This window comes from Hirundo rustica, chromosome 5 (genome assembly GCF_015227805.2).
Source record: "Hirundo rustica isolate bHirRus1 chromosome 5, bHirRus1.pri.v3, whole genome shotgun sequence".
NCBI lineage: Eukaryota > Metazoa > Chordata > Aves > Passeriformes > Hirundinidae > Hirundo > Hirundo rustica.
Window position 1 is genome coordinate 62,820,464 of NC_053454.1, and position 26,090 is coordinate 62,846,553.

General features: G+C 42.0%; 1 long non-coding RNA gene across 1 annotated transcript; it reads right to left on the bottom strand.

Annotated features, from left to right (window-relative positions):
* Positions 1 to 7,818: 7,818 nt before the first annotated feature.
* LOC120752516 (uncharacterized) lies at positions 7,819 to 12,989 on the bottom strand. Its single transcript, XR_005700737.1, has 3 exons — positions 12,925 to 12,989; positions 9,502 to 9,592; positions 7,819 to 7,911 (listed from the first exon to the last, which is right to left on the bottom strand). It is a non-coding gene; the product is annotated as an uncharacterized LOC120752516 (long non-coding RNA).
* Between the last annotated feature and the right edge of the window lie 13,101 nt (positions 12,990 to 26,090).

Here is a 26,090-nt window from a genome sequence, read left to right on the forward strand (position 1 = left end):
TTATAAATAATGCCTGTCAGTTGAAATCTTTCTCAAGTAGAAAATTCAGGTTACACTAAGCTAAATGACTGGGATAACGAGGAACCGGGGAGATTCGGGGTAGAAGTATCTCCCCATTTGCACAGTGACTGAACAGGAGGCAAACTGCTCAAGAAATGAATGTTTATCTTCAGATGCTCCTGAGACACGAGCACCTGCTCCTCTCAGAGGCATTTTCAGTGTGCCCGAGGTGCTGGCCCAGCTCAGAGGTGCCTGCACGCAGAGCAACGGGCTGGTGTCACCTCCTGAACCTCTGGGACAGCCCTGACAGCCTTTCCATGCCGCCAGCAGCTAAGGAGCTCACCCCAAGAAGCTGCTGCTTTAGGAGAGCCTGGGCTCAAGCCTGCCTGGCATTAATTGCTGGCTTTCCAGCCCAGGACTTCTGGAGAGGTTACCTGAGGGCTTGGCAACGACACGGATATCATTAAAACTGAAGAAGTCATTTAGGAAATAGCGATAGGGAATGAAAGCGCTCCCAGGGGAGATCCTGGATCAGAGAAAATGTCCTTGCTCACCGTCCCATCTTTAATTAATTTACAAATACATGTGCCTAACTGAGCATTTGCTAGTTCACTTCTTTTTAAACAGATTGATAGGAACAGAAAGTGTTGAATCTATAAAATTGCAATGTCAATGACAACATTTGAGGCGACAGAAAATCTCAGCAAGGAATTTATGAGCTATTTGGTTTTCTTTCCTACTTATTCACTTGATTCCTTTGCAGGTCAGCCTGCCCACAAGCCTTGTCTTTGTTGCAGGCATACAGGAATTGAACATATAAGACTAGAAGGATGTTTCTGGGCCGTATCAGCCATCTATAATGAGGGCAGCTTCCCCTCTCGCCTTCCTCTGCTAATCAGATTAAAATTCTACTCCAAGCCAATACAACATTATCAGTTAGAAAACTTTGCTTCCTAGCCAGCCCACACATAACCATTTTCAGCTTGGAGCCATTTGTTCAGCCCCAGTGTTATCCTTTAATTTCCATTAAGCTTGTCCCCAAATGCTGTTAATACCATTTCTGTGCTCAGAGTGCAGCTGCATCCTCTCTCAGACATTGGTTTTGGGCTCTGATCAGGAGACAGGTTTTTCTTTTCCCTGTCATCCTTGAATGGCTGTTCAGAGCTGTTCAGATCAGGCTGCTCCATCCCCTGGCAGATGGGATTTTCTCTTTTAAATATGGTAAAGGCAAATTCTACGCATTACTTAAAATTACATGTCTAAATTTGATTATAATTATTATTTGGGGGACATCTCATTAGCTCTTCTCTATTCCTGCTTAAAATAGAAATCCAAATACTGTATCTACTGTGGTAAGTTCTGGCACCACAAGTCCCATTTAATCATCATCTGAGTAAGACAAAGTCAAGCCCGTCTCTAAACTGTTGTTTCCAAGTGATAAGGAAACTAGATGCTCAGACACCCAGCCAGGGACAGCCATGATTTAACTGGGATTTTATCCAAAAGAGGAGACTCTCTCTCTCTCCATGAGAGAAGGGAAAGTTTGGGTTGGAACATTAGTTGAGCAGAGTGGTTTTGATTCATGAACATTTTTCCTCTTACCTGTGTTCATTTGTCAAGTGATAGAAATAATTTGTTTCTGTGGGAAACAGGTGTGTTTCTGCCCCTATTGTGTTTTAAAAAAAATGCATTCTGCGCAATGTATTTTGCATTAGCGAACTTTCAGACCACTCCACCGTATACATACTGCAACATACATCCATCGGTACGTATCATACTGATCTATTTCCTGATAATTTCTTAAAAACAGTCTCAAGATTCTCTGTGCAGCTCAAAATAGCCCCAAATCCCATTTTTCCCCTGACTTTAGCAGCACATTACTGGGTTTCCAGGGGAGATATATATGAGCTGCCACATCTGATTGTGCAGTAACAGCTGTCCAGGGATTTACAACCTTTGCTATCTTCTTGTTACAAAGGAACCTGCCAAATATGAGCTTTTCTTTCGGGAAGAACAATTAGCCATGCACAGTGAAATCATAGATTATTGCTATTTTGGAACTTCTCCGAAGTTTTGGCAGGGTTGCTCTGGAGACCTATATAACCTCTCCTGATGGCTTGCACCCCATTAATATTGGGGTCAAGAGCAATCTCTGCTTATAATTGTCCAAAAGAATTTGTTTCTGGCTGCTTTCATGATGTCATTGGCATTGTGAAAAATAATTGCTGAGGTTAAAATGTCTCTCAGTGACTTGTCTTGCAGTAAAATTGCTGTGAAATTGCTTACTCACAGTCACCACAATCCCCCAAGGCTGGTATCTGTGACCTGCCCACTGCCGGATTGCAACTATTAGTCTGGGAGGCTGGATGGTTAAGGGAAGATTAAGATAAATTCTCTGCATTGATCTCAGATTGGGAGGAGAAATGCCACTTCTTCAACTGGAGATGGATCAGTGGAAATCATTGTCAAATATTACTGACTATTCATGAGGTGAAAACAATTGTTAGTTCATTGCAGCAACAGAGTTTTCTTATTTAAAATGAACATCATCATTCAGAAATAACACCCAAATTAACATCTAATTTCCTTTCCCCAAAAAGGTATTGAATGTGATCAAAATTCTCATATAGGGAAACAAATAAATGGTAGAAAATTAGTTCACTGCGCATTTCAGCTAATGGCAGTTCTGAAGGCAGTGAAGAGATGCACAAGCCCAGTTTGCTTCCCTGGCTTGCTTTCAGGACCCGAATAGAAATCCTCTCTGTTCCAAAGGAAAAAAGGAAATCCATAAGTGCCCCACTGGCTGTGTAAAAAGTATTCAGGCATCTTGGATAGTTCTCATGTTGTGTTGAGCCAAGGGTACACTGGTAAGGAGACCCTTGAACCGACACACAATGGAAAAGTAAAAACAGGAAAGAGAAGGCAAAAATCACTTAGCAGGAGTCAAGATGGCAAGAGAAACATCAAGGAGCTGCTTAGCAAAAGGAAAGATGTCATTGAAATCTATTGCAGAGGATAAATAAAAGCATTTGGAATTTTATATTGGTTAGCCTGTATCCATCTGAGCTACCAGCACTTGCATCTGGTGGCATTTGGGGGCTGGTTTGGTTGGTTTTGTTCTTTATAACTTGAATGTTAAATCACTGCTTGGAGCCAGAAGCAAATGGGAAGTAATATCAGTAAATACAAAAAAACTTAGGTAATGATGATGACAACAAACTGGACACTCACTGTTTTGAACAAAGCCCTACAAACTGAAGCACAAAGAGGAATTGACCCCCAGTTTCTTCAACAAGAACATCCTTGAGCACTAAGCGGAGGAACAAGTAAACTATCTGCAGTTTGATGGCAGCCTCAGGCCTCTACTGCTGAAACAGCCTCAGGATTTCTACAAATTACGGAAGAGTCCCCAAACACAAGAAGCCATTTCCTGCACTAAATAACAGTATATTTTAGTTGGTGTTTAAGAGACAGTTCCACAAGCCAAAACCAATTTTAAGGAACATGAGGTGTGAGAGAAAATAGAATTAAACTGAAGGAAGTGACAATTGAGAACTTAATAAAAACACTTCGAGTAGATGCCCCCAGAACCACAAGCTTGGGCTAAAAAGAGAACTGCAGGTTAAAAAGCAGCCTGGCTTTGAAGGAAATGAAAGCCAAAGTACAGCAAGATAAATATTGCTGTTTTAATTTCCTTGCTCCGTTCAACAGCACTCCCTTCATTCCCAGGCATGGGCTGAGAGAAGAAGGAAGAGGTGATAGCAGTGACTATAATTGAAAACTTGCACTTTAAAGAATGGGAAGCGAAAAGCATGAAAAGATTCATTTGGCAAGCAGAGCTGAAACACTGAGAACTTTTCAAATGCACCTTTGGTTGCCCTGCTGTCCGTGGCAGCTATGGAGCCTTTTAGGAAGCAGGACCAGGAGCATCACTCACACCACCCTGAAAGCACTTTGTTTCGGGAGTTTTGTGTTTGGCAAGATATGAAGTTGTAAAATGTCAAGGGCAGGTTGTACAAGAAAAAGCAAAGGACAGCTGCCTTCCTCTACTGAAAAGTAAAAATGAAAATGACATTTTGAATATAGAAAAGTATAGACAATTTCAGTAAATGCAGCTGTTGGGGAAAAAGGGCCAGGGCCTGTTTTGAGCTTATTAATGCCAATGATGGGTAAAGATGCTTCTTTTCTGGGTAAGATATGCCGCAGGGTGACCTTCAAATATGTTCTTTCCAGAAAGTGCTGTAAAGGACTTTCTGGTCTGCCAGTCTCAAGGACAAGTTTAGCAAGAACACACAGCATGCAAGGCTTGGCCCAGGCTCCTTCCTCTTGCCTGAGTCGATTCCATATAAATTAAATTGTGCGCCTATGTTCTCCTTGTCTCCTCTCACAGCCTTTCATCAAACAGGCATTTAAAATAAGCATTTCCTTCCTCCATCACCTGCTAACGTTGTCAGCCCAAGGTGAGAGTGGGTTCAGAGAAAGGAAAGCACGGAGCAGGATCCCAAGGCTGCCCATTCCTCCAGAACCTGAAGCTTTATTTCAGCAGCTCCTCTGGGTCCCACTCTTTCAAAGCTTTACATTTCTTGCCAGCTTAGAGGCTCCAATTTCAACATTTTCTTTACAGTAACTCCTGGCTGTACCAAGCCAAAAGTACATATTTTTCAGCATAGATAAATCCCTTTCACTCACATCTGAGAATAAGACAAATATATGAGCATTCACTACATCTTACGACCAGCACGGACAGAAACAAGGCAGCCAAGGTAATAAATTTCATGAGAAAGGCTTCTCCCAGGTGACCAGCAGGAAGTAAATGAATAAAGGTACATATGTTAGGCAAGGCAGAGTCCACAGCAAGACATGTGTAGAAAGGAGGGAGAGAATAAATCTTTCCCTTAGTCTCAGTGGAACTATATTAATCTTGCCTCAATTAGGCTTTTCTTACCTATCCCTTTCTCCTGTGGACAAGGAAATTAAGTCCATAGGAAAGATGGAAAGAGGAGAGCCACAGCTGAGGCAGGATGTTCCCTTTGGATGTCTGGAGAAGAACCACCTTCCATTTTCACTCCCATGGGGTACAGAGCATATCTCACGTACAGTAACAGAAAGACACAGTCACCTCTTATGGCCAGGGTGCCAGCTGCACTCCTATACACAGAGAAATTCCTGTGCCTTAGGTGTGTGGGAAGTGGGGATTTGGAGGGGACCTTCACAGCATAACCTTCAGATGTGACAGTGTTGAGGCATGTTAATCATCTCCTATGAGCAACTGACACAGCATGCAGAAACAGACACAGAAATTATTCACAGCTTTCTTACCCAAAGGCTGCTCACATTTGTTGAAAGCCCAGTCTGCTGCAGTCTGTGAGATCTACCTCCTCTATTTCTGCCCCCAAAAAAGAGTACTTATCTCTTCATCTGCCTATCCACTGTCTTCTGATGCACCAGGGTGTTGCTAGAGGACACGTAGAGAAAATGATACTTACACACTCTCTGACTCCAAGAAGAAGCTGAAGAACTTTTCGTTATTTACAAAGACCTCACTTTTACAGGTTCTGAACATTGACCAGGGGTTGGAGAACAAGGTTACCACCTCTCCATCCCACTGGCCAGGCTAGAAGTCAATCAGTTGACTCTCATCAGAAAGGAATGTTGAAAACACCGATTGTTTACAGTACAGACCGTGAGAATTCAGCTACAGAGCTGTAAACGTCTCACAAAAGCTCACATAATACGGCAACATCACGGCACCACAAATCCCTATAACCAGCACTGTCTCAATACAACATTCCCACCAGGCAGGCCCCAGCTAGCACTTTCCTTCCTCATCATCATCCTCCTCATCCCCAGGGGAAGCCTACCAGCCAGCTGTCCCCAGCCCTGAACTGACCCCATACCAGCTATTCCCTTCTGCCTCTACCATTCCCACAGCCCTTCCTCATCAGAGCTCTGCAGTGGCCCCAGACTTCTCTTCCTTTCTCACTGCCCTCCCCCTGCACGGCGAAACCCTTCGCAGGCACACCCCCTAGGACACAGCATTCCGCACTCGTGCCGCTTTGACTCGGAGCTCGAGCTCTTCTGGCGCTCCATGTTTTCCCAGTGCCCAGCACCACAGGGAGCTCTTGGGTGACCTTCCCGTGGTCCTTTCCCCGTCCTTTGCTTATATAATGTCTATGACTCATTCATATGAAGTCGCCCGTAACACGGAACATCTGGGTCTGTTTTTGATTTTTGCCTTCCTCTGTGAAGTTGTCAAGTCAGCTTTGGGATATTTCGCCTGAGTTTGATCCTTATAAAGTTGATTCCAAGTTCATCTTTTGGGGGATAATCCCGTGTTGCTGTATGCTATTTCCTCATTGGATGTTTGTGTTAGGAGAACCTTTTTCTTCCTAGTTGTGTCTCCCATGTAGTTTTGGAACAGATAATCCCTGGGTCATTAACACTTTCTGTGGCCCTGTTGAGCTCCTCTAACCTTGTATTCCTCAGGAATTTTCCCCCCATGTATATTCCCTTGAAAGGTTCCTCCATCTATTTGATATTTGAATGCTTGGATGAGCCTCTGTTTCTTGGGGGATGTGGCCCTTTCCACATTGGGCATTTTCTGTTTTGCCTTTAAAAATGTACCAGATTTGTAAATTTGAGGGTAATGATTTACAGCCCAACTGCTCCTAATTCTCTCATTACTAGTCGAAAAAGGACTTCTTCCAAATGTCAGACAACAGATGGTGAAGAGAAATTTTATTTCTAGTTCTTCCTAGACTAACATTTGAGGTAGCATGGAAAAAGGGAGGAGAGGGCAGACCTGGACACAGATTCTAAACATATTTGGTTTTAATCAGCATTTAAAACCACATCCTATTTTGGTCAAAATTTCTTACTTTCAAATCTGACTCAAAATTGATCAACTACGCACTACTTTATAAAGTTCATCTGGTTTTGTTTTTAAGAGGTAGTGACGTCACAACACAATCTCTCAGTTTTAATAACAAGAAAAATCCCAAACAAGTTACATTTTGTAACAAATGTATTTATATTTTTCTTAGCAACAAATTACTGTTACTACAATTGTAGCAAATTGGAGATAAACAGCTGAAAAATGCCTATGGGATATTCTTCATAATCCAGGATTTGATGTAAAGTCTAGAAACTTTAATATTAAAGAGTGAATCATGTAAAAGGCAACTAGTACTTATATTATAGCTATACTAAAGGAAATGTATTTTTGTCTGTCTGTTTTAGATTATTGATGGCTGGTGATTCTTATCCATTGTGAAATCTTTATAACCAACTTCACAGTTTTCAGTCTTTAACAAGATCTCTTTTGATCTTAGGAATTTCACTTCAATATATACTGGGTAATTGTTAGTTATTGGCCATTTATTAACTTTCTTGATCTTGAAATTAGTGATATAATTTTAGGGGAATTAAAGTAATTAATTATGATATTACCCATAACAACCTGATCATGTAGTGGAAGGCATCTTAATGTACATATCTTTCTGTCACAAAAAAAGTCATATGGAAACAAAAAGAAGAAGAAAATTTTGAAGAAAGTCCTATCTAAGAAATGCATATTACTGCCATGTTAGGAGCCACAAGATTCCAAAAGTACCTCAAATTCCATGGACAGGTGTGAACCAAGACTGGCCAAATTATTCATCTTCCTTTTCCGATACATTTACTGAGGTGTTGTGTTTAAGGCATGAGGAAAATGTTTGGTTTAGAGTTAGTGCTGAAGACTTTAGTGTGTGTTCTCATTTTTATAGCAAAACTCTCTCGTGACTTCAAGACCTTTTGCCTGTCTCCAATGCATATCCCTCAGGAGGACAGAAAATGTTCTGTCTCATTTTTGGGCAAACCATGGCAGTATCTCCTTCCCATTAGTGTTAATGTCAATCCTTTCTTTGTGACCTGGATGGGAAAGATTTGAAATTTGTTAAAGCAATTTAAACAACAGCAGCAATTTTTCATCTTTGTCAGCTGCCTCAGCCCAAACGTCTCCTGTTTTCCACCAAACCCTTGTGCTCTCCCTGCGTCCCTCTCCGGGGCTGGCAGATGCTGAGCCCGTGTGTCAGCCCTCCGGGGACGAAGCCATGGATGTCTTCCTCAAAACCTCAGCCAGCATCATTCCCCCCCAGCAAAACTTAATGACTTTGCACAGCAATCCAAACACAAACGAGGCCCCTCATGAAGAGCAGCTGCAGTTGCAGTTTACTCATCCTTGCTTGACCTCAGCCTCCTGCAGGCACGGCAAAGCTCTTCAAAATCCATGAATTCTGTGGGTGGTGCTCGTGGCATCTCCCTGATGCTGATGAAAGGCTCTGGAGGAAAAGCCAGCCCTGAGCAACCATTTTGTGTGACCACCTTCTACAGAGTAGATCTGTGACCGAAAAGGGAATGATTTCCTGTCCGACTGAAGGCAGGCAAAAATACCAGGACTGAATAAATCCTGGCTGTGAAATCCATGGCCTGAATGGTCTGTGCACTGTTCTCGGTGGCAGTGGGGAATTCAGTCTCTAGCATTTGGCATGTAACTGTGGAAGAGTCATGGTGCTTTGTGTTTTGTCAGTGTTTATGGGCTGGGGCAAAGCTGAAGGTATGGTAGAAAGCAGTGGGTAAATAAAGAGGTACGAGTTGGTTTCATTGGTTTGGTTTGTTGGGGCTTTTTTTTTCTGAAAACTCAGGTTTTAGAGCTGGTGCTGAGCTGGGTGAGAACCTGAATCACAATTTCTGTGTTTGTTACGAACACAATGTTGCTGTGAATGCTGCTCACAGCACCCTGAGTGGTGAAACAACACTAACCATGGAATGGTGGAATCGCTGGAATGGCGGAAAGCACCTTCAAGACCATCAGTTTCAGCTTTGACCAAACACAACCATGGCCAAGAACCCACTGAATCAATGGTATATTCTGAAGGCTGAAAATTTACCATGGAAATTGGACTCGAGGAAGACATATGAACATATTTTCTGTTCATTTTGGTGATACAGATAAATATAAAACTCAGGGAAAAAAGGTTTGCTCTTCAAGGTTGTATACACTGCTAATAAATAAAAAATTAAATCAGATTATAAATACCAGATCCTCACATAATGAAATTCACTTTCCTTCCATTGATTTAAGCAAGTATTAAACTGATTTAAAGGCAGCTGTGTCAACTTCTATCACCAAGGGGTTTGGTTCTGAATATCTAAGAACTTGAGTTCTTCAAGTCTTTTATATTTATCACTCCCACGGTGCACAGAGAGGCTGATCATGTCTCAGCAAAGCGGAGTTTGCCAGACAAGTGAACAAAACCCAGATCCCTCACCACAGGACCCTGGTTTAAATCTTTCCATGTGGGGACACATATGGGTAGGAAAGTACATTTTTTCATATATTCATATTAAAAATATGAAAATAAATATATATTTTACGTGTATGTGGAAATAAAATTATATTGATTACATAGACAACTTCTTACATTATATATATATGTAAAATATTAAAGTGAGAATTACCAATTCCTTCTGGCTTGAACACCAGCCCTGTTCTTGCTCCCTTGTGTATTCATTCATCCCTCATGCTGGCTTGCCCCTGAAGGACCAAGATCTGTAACCAGAGAGAGAGTAACTTCTCTAAATCTCAAATTCCAATAATCCAGGATTTAAGAAGGAAAATGGTACCATTACTGCAGATAATTGTAACTCTAGAGAAATAGGTCAGAGCTGCAGCTCATCTCACCACTGCTACTAACAAATGAGGTCACGATTTGCTTTCTTTTACTGCCCTGTTAAAAGAGAAGAGCTTATTTTTCTGTATTGATAAAGGAACACGAGGAAGCAGCACAACACAAGGAGAGATAAGAGCAGGAATTAAATCTCTGGTCATTGTGGCCTTGGGTATCCAGTCCTACACAACACAGGCACAACAAGTCAAGGCTCTTTTTAATATTTCTTTTGCAATCATGAACACTGTTCCCATTCAGCTGCATACAATGTGCATGCAAACGTAACAGCACTTTCCAAATACCCTCAGTGGAAAGGATAAACATGCAGGCTCTTCTCTTTCCTGGAATGTGCATGCTCTGGGTACTTTTTAGAGAGAAGTTGTCTCTGCAGAACAGCTAAGAACAATGAAAATAAGAATCCCAGCATTTTCTGTAATTGCTGCTGTGGAATATAGTCATTCAAGGAAGAATTTGTGCAGCTGGTAAAGGCAGTGTGACTACAAAAAAATACAGCCTCCCTATAAATTCTCTGTGATCCCTGAGGAAACCTCAGGAAAAAGGCCATTGCTGTGCAGATTTACATGGCTCCCTGAAGGATACTGCACTTCCACAAATCCTCCCAAGATGAGATTAAGCTTTTCAACAGTTTGTGCTCAAAGACAATTAATTCTGATGGCCCCTGCATGATTGCGAGTCTAATGTTTAGTTTTGTTATCAATTACCACATGAGACTCTTCCTGGGTCACTACTGTGTGAGCTACTATGGCTTTCTTTACATTGAGCCATCTCCATCCTCTCTATAAATTACAAATTTGGAGCACGAGGGTCTCTCTGAACCAGCCGAAGTGTAAAGGAACAGTAATAATAATAAATAAATTGTAAGTTAATGCTTTTGCTGTCAAGTATTAGAAGTATGGACGAAATTAATGGGTACCTCTCCCATTCTACATCCCGATGCAGAAGTGCAATTTTGGTTCAAATAATTAATGTTGATGTGAATAAAAAGGCTTGTGTGCAGGTGAGGCACTGGTACAGTCTTGTGTGCAACCATTTACTAATTAATGTAGTTTGTTAACGGCAAGTATTTGTAAAGGTGTTGGTATTTAGGTAATTACTCACCACTTGTAAAAATCCAATCAGCTTGCGCTAGGAGAGACCTCTTAGTTCTTTTCTGATTAAGAAATGTTACCCTATCAGGAACGCTGAAAGTTTGCAGTCAAGGTTTTTTGAAGTTTTCTGCTTTACTATTCACCTCAATATATACATCATCTATGAAATATTTACAGAGGAAACCACTTAAAACAATGAAATATAAATGAGTCTGATGCATTTCTCTGCCAGGTTTTGCCCAGAGCGGTATTTGAGGGTTTATGCAGGGGTAGGATTACCTAAAGAATCTGGCCAAGCGGAATCAATATGAGAGTGATTAATTTAGCTCCGTCTTTCTATTTTTCAAAGTGACAGATTTATGATGGGGCATGAAAGAAACATGAAGCATTACCATTTTCCCACTATTGGGGGCAGACGGGGTAGGTAAAGGTAACTGGTGCTCCTTATATGACACGAGGCTCTGCTGGTTGGAGAGGAAAGCTCTGAGCAAAAGGAAAAGGCACAAGGGAACAAGGAGTTGGGAATAGCAGGCCAGCAGGCCTGGCCATCTGATCTCCTGCAGCCATTCCCGGGGAACCACCACCAAAGGACAGCTGCCACTCGGAACAACCACGGCATTTGGGGCACTTCCCTGGAACAGGCACTGAGGTTAGACCAGACAATCACAGAACAAGCACACATTGTATCTGCTAGAGTTCTTACAGTCATCTTTATTTGACTCACATATGACCCATTTGAATTGCTGCACTTGGAAAGAATAATTATTGTCCCAAAAGGTACAATTTTGTTTTCTCTTTTATTATTTTCCCCCCAGATACCCTGCTCTGCCTTCTTTCCTTTCTTTTTAATGTAAGAGGACTTTAACAGCTGTACCAGCTGCTAAAATAGAGAAACCGAAGCAATAAAAGCACTTGTATATTAATTCTCTCTTTTTGCATTATTCTTGACTATAAATGTTTTTGAATGTTGTCTCTGTGGCTACATGCAGAAGTTGCCCTTAGCTTTAGGCTTTAACAACTGAGTCACCAATACAGTGAAAACCAGAAAGCCAAAGAATCCCTGACAGTCCACATCAACTCAAAGGCTGATCCACTGACATTTGATAAGAGATCATTGCAGTAGCAATATTTGGAACACTACAGGAATTAAACAAGAGCTTGATTCCCTTTCTATGGATAAAATGTACAACAACCACTTTGCTAAAAGACTGCAAAGATAGGAAACTGAGAGTATATGCGTTATAATTTTCTTCTTTAGTATTATTTTCCCCTCTCTTTGATCAAACTAGTGGAAGTATTAAAGCTCGTGACCAACAATGGTAGTTTCAATTCAGACCACTTCAGTTTGGTGAGCACTTTCAATTTTAAGTACATGCTCCAGCAATTCTAGCAATACAAAATACTTTCCTTTACAGCTGCCCAGAATAATACAGGATTTGAGCTCTCTTAACTCTTACTCTCCAAGTTCCAAGGGGAAAATATTATTGCATGCTGAGAGTCCTAACAGCAATTTCTGCCAAGCTATGAAAAAACCCTGTAGCTTTACTCATCTGTGCTGATGGTTTCTGAGTAATAATGGAGGATTTGGAGGGTTTTGTAGGTGAGTGTGCATCTGTGCAGCCTGTGCGTGTGTGAGCGGGTGGGGAACCGTGTCACTCCACAGCAGGCTATACCCGCTCCAGGGCCTCGTTGGAAGTTCCGTTTATTCCGAAGGCTGTCCTTGTTTGCAGTAGCTAAAATGGCTTTCCAAGCCAGCAGGAAGAGCCTGCTCCTGGGGAGTGCTAAAAGGTACTGCTGGAGGGAAGAGGCATGGAATCTTTCAAAGACGTAAAGCTGAATTTTGAACACATGTAGACACTGAACAGAAATCTCATAACGTTTTAGTAAAGCAGAATCGGAGTTTACAACCCAGTGAGTGCCTCTACATCTCACCTGCCTGGAAATTTCTCAGGGTTTCAATGGGACAGGCCAACTTTTTCCAAGCATTCCTCCTACTGAGAATGAGGAACTGTTGAAAAACATCACCACTCCCAACTAACATCTCCCACACCTCCCCAGGAAAAACACACTTGCAATCTATGAAAACAGTATTAGAACACACTTACCTTTCGTGGTGGAGGAGAATGCAGGGCCCCTTTTGCCTGTTCCAACTCATTCCCTTGGCTATTGCATTCCACACCACCAAATCCTGAGGAGCTGCTCGGGGCTTTTGCTGCATTAAGGTGCTGCTTTCACCTTGTACTGGGACTCTCCTTGTTCCCACACTGCCAAGCCTCTGGTTTAGCCCTGGAGTGGGAAGTCAGAGCCAGACCAGCCTCACTAACAGGAGATACAGAGTGCCCACACCAAGTACTGGTCCCACCCACAGCTTCCTATCAGTTTCCAAGTCACAGCAAAATAAATAAAATAAATAAAAGCAAACCTTTCCTGGAGTTACAAGGGAACTGTCAGGCAGTATTTCACCTGTGTGTGATTTTGTACAATCACTGTGCACACAGATCAAGTGTGGCAGTTACATCAATGCAAAGTGACCATAACTGGACTCAAGAGATATCTTAGGACAAAAGTAAATTATCTAGGTACACATAAATAAATCCTGAGGATACCCTTCACCTCCACACAGCTCTGCTTCCATGGCCCATTGCTTGATTTTGAGTTTTCAGTCCTTACACCATTACTTTCCATTTTCTGCATGGATTATTTATTTTACATCCCAGCCCTCACCGCCCCACCCCCCAAAAAAAAAAAAAAAAAAAAAAAAAAGGCACTGGAAAAAGAATAAAAGTAGTACCTTAGCAAAAGATGAAACTATATGTTCCTTCTTTGTGATGTTAAATCCACTCCGGGAGCAAAAAAGGTTATTTGGTTTCTTTTATTTTGAATATGTTGAGTAAATTATATCTCTGTCTAATCAGTTAAGTGATTTTCATACTTCACTGATACTTGACAAGGAACTTCACTGGAGTCTCTGAAAAATGTGCAGCCGTGAAAAAAGCATTAGCAAGAGGGTAGGAAGTGTGAGAAATAAGTGAATAAATAAGACTCAAGTTGTGATTCCTGCATGAGAAGCAAGCACTCAGCCCTCTGCAGCCAGGGTGCGCTGCCAAAGCAGGTGGATTAAGAGACCAAAAGGGATTTTTTTGCAGGTTTTGTAAGTTGACCAATATGGCATAATTCAGAGATCTCAAATTTACTGAAAAAAAACCTGTAAGGAGAGCTACTATTTACCACAAAAGCTGGCTCTTTGTCATGTGTTTGTGTATGCATTAGGGTACAAGAAATAATTTTCTTTGAATCCTGATGTTTTTACAGGACTTTCTTTTACCATATGCTGACTTTACCTACTACAAACACAGTATGTGTGTGACCTGTTTTTTGGAAGATAATATAATAGCTGGAAAAAAATGTATACCCCTTCTTCCCAGTGTTTTCCCCAGAGCTCTCTTCCTCTTGCTATGTATTATTTCCTGAAGAGTGAATACTATTGCAGAGCTATCTCCTAACTATCATCTGCTTTTACTTTAGTCATCCTGGAAGACCTAGGAGCTGGGTTTAATTACCAATTCAACTGGTAACTCAGAACATGCAGATCAGCTAAGTGACAAAAAGAAAAGGTCAGGATAATCAGGAAAAATTTTAAAGAGGATTATTTAGTGCAATCAAGCATTTGTTAATACTCTGCCCTTCTACGTGATTACTATTTTCTGTTTTAAAGTCATTTATTGCAAGAAAATGGTATCGCCTATTCCTGAAATGCCCTTAGAATATTAAAACATCCTAAATAATAAATACCTTAAGATATTAAATATAAAATACCCTAGGGTATTTGCTTAGGCTTAATATATTTGGGAATGTTGTGCCAGAAGAATATTAGTTGACTTTTATTCCGATTTTGTTCCACTCTGAAACTTTATTCAGCAATTAATCTGCCTCAAGAAATTTGTATTATTCTGATATTATACAATAGAAAATAACAAGCCAGAGTTCTGCATACAAATTACTGACAAAATTACTGACAAAGTCTTTCCTGCCACGCCTCACTGTTCACACGTATCCACGAACACACCTGCTATACAGGTATTTTTTAAAAACTTTACAAGACCTCTCTGAAGGTTTCACCTAAATCAACACCAATGGGTTAAATAGCAAGTTCAGGGTTATGTGGTTATCGCAGTTGCCAGGATGAGAAAAAAATATCTGTCATTTCCAGTAGAGAAATGAGAAAATTCAGTGAGACCAAAAAATAAATAACACCTGTACTGCCTAAAAGCAAAATAATTCTGAAAGCAACGGGCTTAAAAAGTGCTAGTTGCATTGCAAACTTGAAGGCAGAGTGAGATTCAAGCAGTGACGCCAGCACAGGGGCCAGTGTGCACCGCGGGCTGCATTGCCTGCGTTACCTTCCCTTTAGGGGCACGCCGAGGTTTATCCAAGCCAAAACTCAGGTTCTGCATCAGCCGAGGAACACACGGGCTAGAGGCAGCAGTGCAGTTCTGAACTGCTCTTACTTACTCCCTGTAGATTTTGGGGCAGTTGCAGTGAAGGCCTCTCTATTTTCATGGCAAAGTCACCATGGCTTGGCCTGTCCAGGGCAGCCTCAGGGCTGCTCCATGGTGTCTTCTCCAGAGGGATAATCTCCTGGCTGAAATGGGGTGCTGAGGACCCCTTCCATCTCAAGGACATTTTAGATAAGGTGATATTCATAAACTTGCAGCAGTAACAGAAAATGTGTTTGATGCACGGATGAGGCCAATATACCGGTGCAGTACTGCTGAGCAGCCCAAGGGGCTGCCTGCGTTTTCACAGGACGACGGAACAGTGGTCCCACACCTTCCCACTGGACCAGGCCACTCCAATCCCCATCCAGGCTGGCTTTGGACATTTCCAGGGACGTGTCCTGGGTTACTGTGGCTCTGCTGAAGGGAAAGTCAGTATTTGGATTTGCTCTGAATGTCCCTGCAGCTGTGAAACGTGGATGGCAGTGCTGCTGGAACCAACTCTCTGGTGAGGTTTCCTGTACTCTCTGCTAGCAGTACTGCCAAGAATACTCCTCAGACAGCTTTTCTGCAGTGACTTGGAATTTCGCACTCTAGATGAAAGCAATTCAAAAGCAAATTGAAAAGCAGACCTTAAAAGAAATAAGAGTATTTCAGGTTAGTTGTGTTAGATTGAAGAAATGAGCAGGCATAAAGGGAAAGATTCCCTCTTTTGGAATCCAGAATGCATCTTACAGATCCAGAATGTCTTTGGATCTTTGCCTTTAGCTGGAAACAACTGAGGTGGTACAGTAGCATAGCTGGCTTATCCATGTTTTGAAAAAGCACTGTCTTCTCTTAGCCTGGGGAAATGAAGACGTGTAAGGAATTATCCTCTATAAGGACTCCACATTTGACACTGTATCTTTTTTTCCCCACAAAACTCCAGGTAGGAGAAAGCTCAGCTCCCCACAAACTGCGGGAAAGGTCTCCGGTCTCTGGTGAAACTCCCAAAGCAGCCTTGAGTCCATGTGTGTGTGATGCCTCACATGCGAACTACTTCCATTTCTGAGGACATCTGTTTCACTTCTGTCTTTTTTTGTACAAACCACCTCTTTGTCAGCAGCTGAAAAACAAGGAGACGTGTTGGAGTCAGCTCTGGAACTGCTCCCGAGCGTTCGTACACACCTCATGCCAAAGAGTTCCAGTGCTTGGGTTTCATGTGGAATATTGTCTGTGGTGTCACCACGGGCACAGCTTCCAAGTCCTGCAGATTTAATGAGCCTGAGCACACTTCTCGCATCCCCAGGCACAGCAGCTGGAACTTGAAACAAATATTCCAAGCTTCATTTCCCAAGGCTGGTATGTAGAGAGGGCCTAACATGAGCCATCAACACCCAGAGGTCGCTGATTTAGGAGGATTTATGGATGGAAAAGTAGAGGTGCCCAAAGTCCAGGGTCAAGAGGCCTAACACAACTATTCGTGTTACTTATGAAAGTAACTTTGCTAACATTGTATCATAACAGTTACAAGCATCTTGGGTTATCTTTTTTTGCCTAAATATGTGGTTTTGTACTAAATACACACATAGACAGTGATTGAGAATACATTAGTCACCTGCTTGTATAAAAATCCATACAAATGCTTCTGTTGTTTGGAGTTCTTTATCTAAAACTGGATGAAGAATCAGCACCTTTCCTGCTTTATAAACCAATTCTATCTGTATTTTTTCCAGAGGCTGAGTGCGTAAAGCCAGAGCCTTCACTTGAGTCACTCTGTCACTATCTTCCATCTCCTGCTTCTATATTATTCTACAATTCACAGCCCAGAAAATTATAGGTCCAGCTGAACAATCCTTGGAGCATCTTCCCTTATTCCACGGGCTGATTATTATTCTCCCAGAGGTGCAGAGAGCTGGTACCAGATACAATCCCATTTTGAGTCTCATGCTTCTCAGATGCCTGTTCTTCTTAGTGGCTGCTACTAAACTTCTCCATGAGGAACGCTGGAGGAAGAAGTCACAGACACAGTATTTGTGGAGAATACGAAAAGAAATATAGTATTTTTCAAGGAAGGACACAACTTGGGCAGGAATGAGAACGAATCAAGAGTGACTCATTTTCACTCACTGAACTTAACACAGAAATGGGAGGAAAGGGGGTGAGTGTGAAGATACTTCAGTGTCTCATTCTATAAAGTAATAGCCAAACCTTCTCAGGACTCCTTTAAAAGCTGCATGAAGCACTTAATGTAGATACATTTTCTGTACAAGCAGTCAGCAGAGTAAAATCATACAGGAAAAAAAACCCATGGGCTGATTTAACAGCAGCAGAAAGGCCACCACTAACTGTGTCCCAACCTGCCACATCTACACAGCTTTTACATCCCTCCAGTGATGGTGACTCAAAGAAAGCCATGGCTATGAGAATATCTGAATAAAGTGTGTTTTGATAAAAGTTGCTCTGGTCATTCTGGAGAGAAAGCACCTTCAAGAAGACCAAAGGGCAGGCTGGCACCCTTCTAAACTGGAAATCCTTTGAAGAGAATGATCCTAACAGATGGCAAGCACCAAGAGCTGAGGGGGAGGGATGGGAACTGAATGGGGCAGGGGTAAAACCTGGAGCAGAAGACCAGCCCACACCCCAGGGTTTCAATGCCGAGTGTCGAATACCCGCCCAGCTCAGTGGCCTTGGGGTGAAGCAATAAGTGCAGCTGGCCCTGGAGAGGCCGGCTAATGGTGTTTACCCACATCCATCCCGCACTGACTCATCTCCACGCCGTGCTGCTGCAAGCTGGCCTCTGCTGGGGAGGAAAGCTTGGCAGGAAAAGGTTGCTCTCCTGCTCAAGGTCTTTGTGCCGACTAGCAAGGGCCAAGTTCCCAGCAGGGCTGGAAAAGGTGCCAGGATGCGTAACTCAGTGAGCTCTCATTTGCTTTCTTGGTCATAAAAAAGAGTTGCTGTCCTGTGCTGCATAAGATGTGAATATCTCCCCTTTACCTACCAGGAAAAAGGGAAGAGCTCCAGAGAGGATCTTACAAAGGACTCCCCTGACACCCCAGCCCAGAGTGCTCTGTGTCCTCCTCTCTGTCCCCCATTTAATTTAAAATAAGCAGAATGACTTCACCCTTTCTTTGGAAAAAAATCATAAACTACACAGCATTTTAATGACAAATCCTTACTGAGATGAGTAATGCTTTGTTGGAGAGCAGCACCTGGACTAGGAGCTTTTTGTGTTTGGTCTCAATCTATGCACACCTTCATGGGGAACATAAAGAATTATAAGATGATCTGAGGGCTAGACCAGGAAATTAGAATTAGAAAAAACAATTAGAAAGAGGGTGCACGCTCCTAACAATCTTGGAAATTAAATATTGGAACAATTCAGCAAGACTGGGGCAGATTTTCCATGTGGTTTAACATCTTTGTACTTAGACTGCTTCATAACACTGTATCTGTAGCAAATTTATGAACACGGTTTGGTAACACAGATTTTTGCTTCAGCTTGCAGTAAGAGCATAAATAGATTTAAAGTCATTAACAGGAAGGCTAAAGGAAAAATGAATCACACCATAAGCCACTCTGTTGATCCCACCCACCTTTCAGATGACACAGGGAGAGTTCAACCAATCCCCAAAAGGGCAGATCGGGACAGAAAAGAAAAGAAAAATAATATTCATAAGAGATTTATAATTAAAGCCCAAGATTCATTTCCGCTGGAAACAGATGGCCAGGCAAAGGCATTGGGGATAATTTAGCTAAAGCCAGTGCTTCAACTTGCTAACAAACGCATGGATTTAATCTTCCATCCAGAGGGCAACCTGTTTATTGCGTATTACGGATCAGGAAACATGCGCATCACTTAAAACCTGACACACTCACAGGGCCAGTGCACAGCCAGCACTGCTGGGAATGGCACTGCTGCTTCCAGAGAAAATAAATTCAAACTGCAAGGGAACAGAATAACAAACAAGACGGGGAAAATTCCAGGGAAGAGTGAGAGATTGAGGGTTGGGTGTATCAGGAGAAACCAAACATGGTGATAATGGTGCTAAAGATGCTCAAGATGGCATGGTGAGTAAATGCAGTGCTTTCTATGCACAATAAAATCTTTGTTTTCCTTTGTTTCTTCAAGGTAAACTAAGGTTACAGTGTTGCAGGATAAATCTCAGCACCAGAAACACACTTTCATACCTCGGGAAGTCTTCTGTCTTGGGATACAATACAGAAGAGAGGCCCTGACATGGCTTTTCCACTGGGAATACAAGAAAAGTGTTGATAACTTTACACCTGAACTGGCTTTCCTTCCATCCACCCTCCCCATAATGAACAATCTTGGTTCACTGCTGTCACACCTACCTCAGTAATTCCCCAAAGGCCCCTTTTTATGCCAGTGTGTCGCTCACCTGGATCTGTGCAAAGCAGGAACTATAAACTCTCAGACCTGCTCTACTCTCATTATCAAAGCTGTTAATGTTTCCAACAGTACTGACTTCCTTGCACTGCAACTCTACTTCTGTTTATATGTTCTGAAAGTGAAAAAAAAGGTTTAAAACCCCCAATCTTTGGGGAAATAGTATCACTAGGCAATTACTGACTGAATAGTTCTGGAATTAGAGGAGAGACTGAGTGAATTTCCTCATTCAGCAGGGACAAACCAGCACACTGCACTTGGTATCAGGAAAACCAGAACAAAGATTTGCCCATAACTATGGAAATGGAGCAGCTATTTCATGGCACTGATTACTCACCGCTAAGATCTTCAACATATTCTGTTGGGAAATGCAACCACTGAAACACTCCTGCTATAACATGAGACCCAGAGGGCTATATCTGAATAAATATAATATCTCTGATTTCAGCTAGGGGGAATTAAACAGAGCCTATCCTCTGGAATCAGGAAATGGGGGAAAGTGACTTTTCCTGGATTAGACATTATAGGCATGGCTGCTGTGAGCATATTATGGAATATAAAATACAGTGAGAAAGTTTATTCTGTATCCTTTTTCTTTTTTACATTTTCCCCTTCTGCTTCGCACAGGAAGCTTTTATAAAATGGCTGTAAGGGTTGAGACAGAGAATGAAAATGCCGTGAGAAAACATTCAATCATTTTGCTGGGATATTTTCAGACTTGAGGGTTTTGCTGTTGTTGTTGTGGGGTTTTTGTTGTTGTTGTTGTTTTGGTTTTTGTTTGTTTGGTTGGGTTTTTTTTTTTCTTTCTAAGAATAAACAACACCCAAAGAGTAAAAGATTGCCTCACACAGAACAACAAAAATAACCGTAAACTCCACAGCCAGTTCCCTGCCTGGGAGTGCCATCCCAAGCCCAGAGCAGCAGGGGATGCTCTAGGCTCAGTGCAGCCCACGGGGCTTTCTTCTCAGGAGGTAATATCCCTGTACATCATTTGAAGGACACTAATATTGGAATATTTTATTTATTTTTGATGTCTACATTTTCTACAGTCTACTGAAAATCTGGAGAAGGCGTGCAAAAAAACTTCAGCTCCTACTTGGGAACTGGAGAAAATGCCATAAAATTATTAGACTCTTAAGGAGCCAATCTGTTCAGCTTCTAAAAAAATATTCAGGGTTGGAATACAGATGTACAATCGAGAGGAAAACACCAGGTGCCAAAGGACTCTTTGTCTTGTGGATAAAAATAACATAAATCTGGAATCTGTAGTCAGACCAAAAAGCAAACCAGAAAAAAAAAGGCATTTATACCTTTAACTCGGATATTAACTACTGCAAGAGATTTACAATAGGAAGCAATGGATTTTTCATATTTTTCTGGTTTAAATCAGAACTGGATGCTTTTCTTCATGTTAGTTCAAGAAGCAGCTACCTTCTAGTTAAAGAGAATTTCCTGGATTTGAGCAATTTAATGGGAATTGAAGACAAGGATAAGACATGGCAACCTGAATCCTGTGCCTTTGGGAAGACACTGTGTATTTTGGAAGGCTATTGTATAAGCAGACAGGACAGTGAGAATGGTTATTGTACGCTGATGAATTTAGCTGAATTTAGGATTATGCTATAGAAAATGGTTCCTGTGTACCTCTGAGAAACAACCACAGCTAACACAGGAAAGATATGACTCCATCTGGATTTCATGGACTGTCTCCTAGTACCGGTCCTCATGCTGGCCTCTGGCATGGACCAGAAAGAAACAGATTTCAGTGGGATTCAGCCCGCTGAGAATTTTCCACAGATTTCAATATAACTATCCCACAAGTTCAGTCAGGCTGCGGGGTAAGAAAGCAATGGGAAAGAAAGACAGGAAGCACAAAGGGTACCACTTATTCCAAGTCACTCATTACCTGGGCTCACACTCACGAGCTAAGGACTTGAATGACTGCTGGTGAGGGCTCTGTGACTGTGGCAGGGGAAGCAGGACACTGTGTTCCTCCTCACAAAAAGCAGGCACTTCTTGCTCTTCTCTGCTGCCATTCCACGCAGGGACTTTCTAAGCAGACTTTCACATCCAATGTTGAAAGCAGAATTAATCATGCAGCCTTTTTCCTTGCCAAAAGAAGTGAAAAAAAAATCTAGCAGCAGTAAAAATCTCAAAGAAATCACATTTAAAGACAAAAGATGCTGAAGTCACCTGGGCTGAAGGCCAGAGCTGTGTGCTCCCTCTGTACTTTTTCAAATCCTTTGTGGATTTCTTTCAAATTCTCCACAGCCACACAGTAATAAGAGATCAAGTTTTTAGGTGTATTAGAAATGGGTCTGCTAAGAGATTGCTTCAGGGTCACTTGAGAGGCTAAACAATTTGGTAAAGATAAACACCACCAACCCAAAATGCTTTTTATCAAGACTAACTATATTCCCTCCACCCAGAGTGACAAAATGTAATGGAAGCTGCTGCTGAAAACCAAAATAAAACTGGAACCAATTACTGTACAAAAGTATGCTGTGAGAGAAAGACATCAGAATGTTGCCAAAAGGTAAGACATTACTAGTTATACCCTTCAAGTTTTGCCAATAGTCAGAGCTTTGAAGGTTGTGTTTCTTTGGAAGAAAATTAGATGATGATACATGAAGCATTTCTTTAATGACTGTCCCAAAATGCTCCTTTTAAGCAACATGCAATTTCTTCATTCAAAGTCTGAGAGCAGACACAGCTTGGTGCTCTTCATCTCCCCACAGGGCCACACTTCCCCTCCTTCTCCAGCCACGTTAAAAATGACAAATGCAGCTTGATTATCTAAAAGGAACTAGTCTCCTGCTCTGGATTTTGGCAAATCCATATAGGTGTTCTGTCACTAGGGGTGTCCATTTGCAAACTGCTGATGTAGAACCATTCCTACACTCAGAGTAAGGCTTTGACTTTCTCCTGCATGCTGTTCCACTCCTGCAAGCTGCATTTAATGGGGAATAAACACACCCTTGCCAAGCGATGCTCAAAAGTGATCTTTTGAAGCAAATCTAGGATATGACAACAAACGTCATGGCCTGCACTGATTTCAGGTGATTAAATACTTGACTTTTACTGACACTGATGTTTATAAGGAATTATAAAAAAGTATTTTTCAGGCTACATCAGTATGACATTTCAGGACCCTGTTCTCCCCTTATGGAAATTCACAACAATTTGTCGGTTCTGTTACTTCAGACACAAGCTAAACTTCAGCAACCTCACTCTGATTATACCTGAAACAAAGGAAATTTATGAAATAACTTTAAGTTATATCATGGATTATATTTTGTTGCACCATTTATTCAAATCCAGATACTTAATTATATCTCCTTTCATGTGCTTATCTGTATTTATATTTGTGGTTATTAGCTTGCTTGGCAGAGAGGAAAACAGGAAGCATAATGCAGGAAAAGAGAGCATTTTTGTATTTTCACATTGGCTTGTCTATGACACAAATCCTCCACTTTGTCAAGACCTTGACTTATGATCCACAGAAAGGAAATAATGTACATTATTGAGTATTCCTCTGAACAAAATGGGATGCTGAAGTGGAACTTGTGTTATTTAACTGTTAAATTAAATCTTATGCTTTTTTTTTTCCCCCATGGGAATACACATTCTCTGCCTGTTCTTGGAAAGGAGAAAATAAAAGATGGAGAACGGCAAGAGAAATGTTCCTGCTGTCCCAAGACTACAGTTCATTAAATCAATAGCAAACAGGCACGTTGTATATCCCAGTGTCTTTTTCTGTGATAATGTTATCTTTTGGACAAACAGACCTAACATCGGTTGTATAACTAATAGTGTCTGTAGTATGAAGTAAACCAGATTTTATTCAGTTTGCCTCAGCGTCACTGATGAATATTCACTGGGTTTAAAGGCAGATGATAAAAGGAATCTGTTTTAATCTGGAAGTGTTACGTGCTGAAAACCAACAGCTACTTCTTCCAGTACTTGGGTACAGTGCACATCAACAGTCAGCAAAGGAACAGCCCTTTGTTCAGCGATCTCCTTAGCTGAAAAAAGAAATACTACTAAACATACTAAAAGTAATTTTCTTTCTTTCTTTTCTCAGAGATTTCCTGAACTGCATTTGGAGTAGAACCTGGGGCATCCAGAACTCCCATTTGCACAAAAGAATACCACCGTGAGGAATTTAGTATCTGACATAACATGGTGGAGTGACCCTATGACCTGACGCAACATGGCTTAGTGCCCCATGGGCTTCCACGAAATGGCAGAGTGGCCCCACAGCCTGACACAACATTGTGGAGTGTTCCATGGACTGCCACAAAATGGCAGAGTGATCCCACGGGCTGCCACAAAAAGGCTGAGTGAATCATGCCCTCAACCAAAATGGCAGAGTGACCCCATGGCCTGGCACAAAATGGCGGAATGATGGATAGCTTGCCCCACAGTGGCAGAGTAACCTGTGGGCTGACACAAAATGGCGGAGTGAACCACACCCTTACCCAAAGTGAAACACTGAATTCCCCCAATGCCCTGACACAAAATGGCGAGTGACCCCACAGCCTGACACAAAATGGCGAGTGACCCCACAGCCTGACACAAAATGGCAGAGTGACCCCACAGCCTGACACAAAATGGCAGAGTGACCCCACAGCCTGACACCCAACACCAGACCGTTTCCCTCTCGCGCCCTTTCCCACAATGGCAGACCGACACCCCACCTTCCCCCAAACGCCGCGCCGTCCATCCCCTCACGGAGACGGCGCCGTCTGTCCGTGCGGGCCCCACAGGGACCATGGGAGCGCGGCCAGGCCCGGGGAGCCCCAGGGGAGCGGAGCGGAGCAAAGCAAACGCCCCCAGTTCCGAGGGCTCCCTGCCGTGGTTTTAAAGGCCACTCAAAGCTTGCTGGATCCCAGGGTGTTGCCTACATAACTTTCTCCCTTTTCTTCCTCTTTTTTCTCCTACCTTCTTCTCAAAATGCATTGTACCCCAAACTAAAAAATTCCAGGCAATGCCTTAGTAAGTTCCCTGTTGTGTCTGGATAAGCTAAAGTTTGGCGAAGTTAAAGTTTACCAAGTTCAGGTCTGTGAAGTGCATTACTTTGGGTGGCGTTTAAAATTCACCAAGTACCTCATTGTGCCTTCATGCTCTTAAGTTTGCAAGTTTGGCTGAGTTTCACAACCCCACGGCCATCCCCTCCCACGACCCACAGGGATCCCCTCACACCTCCCAGCATCACCCACGGGAAAAGACAGTTCTGGTTTACTCACCATTCCTGGCACCGCCTTCCACTCCTCTTTAGCTGTAGCTGTGGAAGAGTTTTGTTTCCAAATTTATCTCAAACACAGTAACAACAACACAACAATAATAACAATATCATTGGTAATAAAACTTTAAAAGTCAGTGATGATGTTAAAATTATTTTACCATTTAGAAAATTATTTGTGAAGATCTTTAAAATGAAATTGAGAAAACCTGGAAAAGACAGCATTCTTCTGAAGAATAGGCTGGCCTCCTGAAGGTGTGGCAGTCACTAGGACCAGAACAGCGCTGGTATCCAACCTGCCTTTTCCTGGTGCCTACACAGAGTGTGGAGAAAGCTTGAGACAACTTTAAAAATCCTAGGTAAATGCTCCCCACTGTCTACCCCCTCCCAGCCTTTCTCCGAGACTCTTTTTCAGTGTTTACTTATAAATCTTCCCCAAGATTGGGCATGTAACATAACTGCAAATAAGATATGAATAAATAAGATGTGAAATCCAGCTGGGAGAGCGTATGAGCTAGTGAGAGCTCAGCAGAGAGTGGAGTTTGAGAGCTATGCAGCATCCCCATGAACCAGAGACCACTGTGCCACTGCAGCGAGGAAACAAGTGTTGTGTGAGAGCAGACACGGTATTTTCACATCAGGAACATTTCAGCCAAAAGTTCAGGAATGCAGCTAAATTGTGGCTATTTTCTACCCCCCTCTAAAGCCAACTTTTGCCCTCTTAGATCAAAATATCAAAATGATTGGAAATGTACTCCCACTGTGTAGTCTACAAACACTTACTTTTGTGGCACATTTTTTTAACACACAGAGAACTGATCCACTGTTCTGCCTTGCACTGGTTACTTTCAAGGACTCCCATTCTGCCCGAGAGAGAACAGATATAAATAATTATAGAACAAAACGTTGTCAGAGAATAATGTTCTCTGGCTGCTTTGGTCCAATGAAAGCCAAAGCCACCATAAAACTTTCAGGGAAAAGGGCAATAATTAATTCTAGATAGAGGATAACACTCTATCACACTGCCTTGCTGCTATTATGCCAAAATAAATTAAAATATCTTAGCCTCTCTGTATATCATTTAACTTATACACCTAATTTTTGCCTTTAAAAAGTTACCTTGGAAAGTTAAATATATCT